Genomic DNA, 5,862 nt, shown 5'->3' on the forward strand with positions numbered 1-5,862 from the left:
TCAAATGGGCTAGCACTGTGATGTTGGGGGTTGCTGGACGAAGACACTCCCGAACAAACAAACTTAAACTTTCTACATCTCTTTATTCTTACAAGGTTAAAGGTACAGTTACAACTACGTCGACCGACATTATAGTTAGGATAGGTCAAGGTGACCCATATCTCGGTAACTATATCCCCTGACCACGCGCCAGCAGAGTTCAGCGAACACACTGATACAACAATGAATGTCTCAGGTACTCGACCTTCCCACTTATATCTTATTATATTAAAAACAATGCCCATATGTATTACCATATATGGTTATGCTATACGTATTTCAATAATGACGTGTGCTGTGTTTGCAGTCTTGCGAATGAGTTGAATACTTTGAACTTTGCTACTATCGTAATAAATTATACAAATTGCAACTATAATATTGACCTTATTCTTATAACAAATAAATTAGGAAAATTCCGTGAGGGTTGTCGTGTACCATCACATCTCTCTGGGCGGGGAAAAGATGAAAGGGAATTTCAGTAACAATTTCCTTTCATCTCTATTTTATATTATTTATGCTGACTGACGTCTCTCCTTTATAAGAAAATTAAACAAACATATTAAAGAAAATGAGAAAAGAAAAAAAAATGAGATATATAAATATTTACACTGAACCTTAAGTACTAGTAAAAGTCTTATGGTGGACTATTATTACACTTTTACACTATAACACTTTTCAGTACTTATTCTTTTTATATATTATACAGCTTAACGTTATTCTTATGTATGACTACTTGTTTACCCTTTTTCTCAATAATTACGTTAGGCGTTTTATCTTTAATTACGGTATATGGACCCGAAAACAAACAGTTAAGTTTTGTGTTTGGCTCCTTTTTTATTAATACCTTATCTCCTGGTTTATAAGTTATTTTACTCGTTTTGGCATCATATATTTTTTTTTTGCTGTGTTTTGTATGTGTTAGTGTTTCTCTGGCCTCCTTTGCGGCTACTTGTAGTCTGTATTTCAGTTCCATGGGATAGTCGTCAAAATTATACAGGGGTTCTATTTCGTTTTGAACATTTGTCGGCAGTCTACATATTTTTCCGAACACTAATTCGAACGGAGTATAACCCGTTGCTGAGTGTACTGAAATGTTATACGAAAAACAGAAATATTGCACCCATGTACTCCAATTTGTAGGGAATTTTGATAGTTGTATCCTAAGGTACGCATTTAAATGTTTGTGAGTATTTTCTAAAGCTCCTATTGTTTCGTGGTGATATGCTGTTGAGTTTAGTTTCTCTATTTGCAATAATGAGCATGTTTCCTTAAATGTTCTTGCCATAAACTCTGAGCCTTGGTCTGTGACTATTTTTCTGGGTACTCCATACCTCAGAATAAAATTTTCTACCAATGCCTTGGCTACTGTTTCGGCTTCTTTGTTCTTTATTACATATCCTTCTATGTATTTACTTAGCTCACATTGCAGTGTCAATATATATCTATTCCCACTGTCATCCATCTCAAATGGTCCTACTAGATCTATAAATATTGTGTCGAATGCGCAGGTGGCAGTCGATGTGATAGTTAGAGGTTGTTTGGTTATGATAGAATGCTTATGTCTTTGACAATCGTCGCATCTCTTCACAAATTCCTCGATATCTTTTCGTAAACTATTCCAAAAATAATATTTCCTTATATTTTTGTACATTCTATTTATTCCGGCATGCCCTCCTGTTGGTAACATGTGAAAATCATTAATTATAATTCTTCTTAATTTTTCATCTGCTATATTCTGTTTGTCTTGTACTATACATATTTTGATATCTCTTTCTTTAAATATTTTAGGATCCTTTCTTATCTCTTCAATAATTGGCTGATTCTTATTATTCTTTACTAGTACTAGTTCCTTTATATTCTTTTGTGCGCACATTTGAATCAAGGCTCTCAACGATGCTCGTAGCGCAGACGTTGATCGAGGTTCTTGATATGTCGAGTTTCTCAACGACGCTCGTAGTGCAGACGTTGATCGAAAATCTCGAATCAGATAAATAATATCGTCTTCTTCATTGTACAATATACTACTATTTGTATTTTCTTCAGCCGAATCTAGCTTCATTGTTTTGCAATCGTCCTTGTCTATCAGTTTTACCTCTACCGCACTTTTCGGGAATTTCAACAATTCGACTACGTCTGGTTGATCAGTCCATTCGTTCTTCGAATCGGTGATTTCCTCCTGCTTTTTCGTTTGTGCTCTCGTCATCACTAATATACTTTTCTCTGAGTCCTTATTTAGTTGCTTTAGTTCTTCTGATGTAACTTCTATTCGTGATAAGGCGTCAGCTGTTACATTTTCAGCTCCTTTCACGTATTTAATTGTAAAGTCGTATTCTTCTAACTTCAATCTAAATTTGGTTAATCTGCTGGAAGGGTTTGTCATACCAAATAGGTACACCAATGGTCGGTGGTCTGTCAAAATAATAAATTCTTTCTGTAGAAGGTAATGTCTCCATTTAGCAATGCTCCATACTATTGCCAGTAATTCTTTTTCTATCGTAGGATAATTCATTTCCGCTTTATTAAGTGTTCTACTGGCATATGCTACCGGTTTGTCATTCCCGTTTGACAAAGTTGCTCCTAGTGCGATGCCAGATGCATCTGTCCGTAGAATAAACGTGTTCTCCTGCGATAAATCTGGGAATTCCATTACGGGGGGGTTTGATAATGACGTCTTGAGGCTTTCAAAAGCTTTTTGGCATTCTGTTGTCCACTCAAATTTTACATTTTTCCTTGATAGTCTATTTAGAGGTGCGGCTATTTCTGCAAAATGATTGATATGTTTTCTGTAATAATTTGCAAAGGCTACGAATCTTTTTGCTTCTTTTGCATTTTGTGGTATTGGATATTGTTCCAATGCGGTGATCTTTTCCGGATCTGGTGCTACACCTTTATTCGAAATCTTGTGTCCTAAATATAATAGTTCTTTTTTCATAAACTCGCATTTAATTGGATTTAATTTCAGATTTACTTTCCTTAGTCTCTCTAATACCTTCACTAAATTCTGATTATGCTGTTGTAGACTGTTGCCAAAGACTATCAAATCATCAAGATATATAAACATGTTTTCATAATTTAAACCTGACATTGCCATAGTCATGGCTCGTGAGAAACATCCTGGGCTTGTCTTTAACCCCATCGGAAGTCGTGTCATTTGATATTGACCTCTATCGGTTGCGAATGCTGTGTACGGTCTGGACTTAGAATCGAGTTCTATTTGGTAATATCCTTGGTATAAATCTAAATGTGAAAAATATGTTGCTCCTGATAAAGCGTCTAGGATTTCTTCTATGCATGGTAATGGAAATCTGTCATTCTCAATTTTGTTGTTTAGTTGTCTGTAATCTATCACAACTCTCCATTTCTTGTTTCCATTTTCATCGTTTTTCTTTGGCACTATAAGTAGTGGAGATGAGAATTCTGATATTGCATTTTCAATAATCCCGTCTTTTAACATTTTGTCTACTTGTCTATTTATTTCCGTTTTTTGTCCGTGTGGTAATCTATACGGTTTTGTATAAGCAGGTGATACTCCTTTTTGCAATTTTATTTTTGCTTTGTATACGTCCGTCGTTGTGCATGGATCGTTTTCTAAGAAAAACACATCGGAATATTTTACACATATTTTTTCTATTGCTCTTTTTTCCTCTAGCGATAAATTTTTTGTGTTTATTATATTCAAAAGTCTTTCGGCACGACTCACCGATTGTTTTGATTCTCCCATGTGGAAAACGTCGAACTTGTCTAATCTTTCGACCTTCGGTCTAAAATTCTTAACAATTATTTCTCTATCATTGATATTTAATATCCTTATTGGTATTTTTCCGTCGACTGGTTTTGAGACTGTTCCTGCCGAGAAAATTCCTTCCGCTATCTCCTGTGGTATAGTTACAAAATCTCCGTAGTGTGTCCCGATCTCGAAAAAAAATAATTTTTCACATCTCCTAGGTATTATTATCGTATAAATTTCTCCCATAGATAGCATTTTAAAATCTCTTCTCATTCCTTCTACATGTAACGATAATTTTAAGGATTCGTAATCTATTGTAGCAAAATATTGGTATAAAAAATCGCTACCAATAACCCCATCGACTTTATTTGTGAAACTCTTCATAACTGCAAATTCCTGTGTCAACGTTATCTTCTCTGAGTTATCTAATATTTCAAGGTCACACAATAAGGTTCCCCTTGTATATATAGTTTTTCCGGTAACACCTCGCAAGCTAATACGTCGGGTTTTGTTTATGTCGGTGTAGTTTTTATCTAAACATTCTTCAAATAAAACGCTGACTGTTGCGCCAGTGTCAATTAATAGTTTTTTGCGTTTTCCTCTGTAATAAACATTAATATAATTTAATCCACTTGCTGTGGAATTATCTGCCTCCATTTGATGGGCCACGAAAAAAATCTACTTCTTGTATTGTGCTTGTGTGTGGTTGCTCTTGGCGGGGCTGCTCCTCTGTTGCGAAATATGCTCCTGGTGAATTTCTGTTGCTGGGGTTTCTACCTTGCGACCAATTATTATTTCTCCCTCGATGACCATGTCCTGCTCCTCTGTTTCTTTGAGACCTACCTCTGTTATGATATTGTCTTACTTCGTTTCCATTTGTATTTCTATTATTATATGTCTTGTTACCTTCTTTTCTCCTGTCAAAACTATTTTTGTATCCGTTTGTTGTATTTCTTCTTCCGCCTCTATATGTTTTATTCATGTGGTACATTCCTGCAGTTTCCGTTCGAGTTAGCGATTCTTCGTTCTTTGCGCTTGTTATCGCTTCCGCTAAAGTGCTAAAGTTCTTGGCTTTCAAAATTGTCTTTATCTTGTCATTTTTTAAACCGTTAGTAAACACGCTTATTGCAATTTTTTCGTTTACTTTGGCCAGCACTTCTTCTGCATCTCTGTTTCCCTCTGCTTGTGCTATTGTTAATTTAGCCATGAGCTCCTCTAAACTTCTTCCAAATTTTTCTATTGACCTATTCTCTTGTTTCGCTGAGTTGATCTCCGCTGACAGAACAGGGATAGATTGTTTTACTAGAAACTTTTCTTTAATATCGGTTATTAGTGCCGCGTTTGAGTTGTAAGTGGTCTTCAGTCGTAATTTTGCTGCTTGCGTTAGTTTCACCTTCAACAGGTACTTTGTTAGTTGCGGTTTTCCTTCATCATCTAAAAATTCATCGTACAGTTCAATTGCGTCTATGAATGCTCTAATTGATTCTTCGGTGTTTCCTATGTGAGGGATCAGGTTCCCTGCTGTTTTCAGTTCGAATTTCTCTCCCATCTTGTCGTTGTTATGTTCAACTTGTCTTTTCCGTAGTTCTGTTTGGACTTTTCCGATCTTTTCTCCAATTTTTGCAATAATATCTGCAATGAATTTGTCTTCTGCTGCCTTACAGCTGTCACCTTTGTATATTTTATGCACCGTCCTAAACTGTTCCGTGATAGTCCTGAGTTTTTCCACCCATTTATCTGTGATTAGCTTATTTTTCCTTCGTTCTATAGTGTCTTTTGTGAGATTCCTATTTAATATAGTTATATCTTCCAGAATACGTTGAAATCTTTCCTCGAACATAAATTCGGCTTGGCCTGCCTACGTTACTCAATAGTATATGGCCTAGTGTCTCGAAGTCTCAATTACTTCGTAAAGCTTATCATTGCCGTTAAGTTTATCAAATATAACAAAATGTAACATATAAAATAATATAATAAAACATAAATGTAAGTAAAATAAAAGGATCAATAATATTGGATAACCGTCAATATTTAAAGTGTCAGTAAATAAGTAAGTGAGTAATTATATAATAAAAAAAAAATCAAAATTTCAATAT

Source organism: Diabrotica virgifera, chromosome 10, assembly GCF_917563875.1.
Source record: "Diabrotica virgifera virgifera chromosome 10, PGI_DIABVI_V3a".
Classification (NCBI taxonomy): Eukaryota; Metazoa; Arthropoda; class Insecta; order Coleoptera; family Chrysomelidae; genus Diabrotica; species Diabrotica virgifera.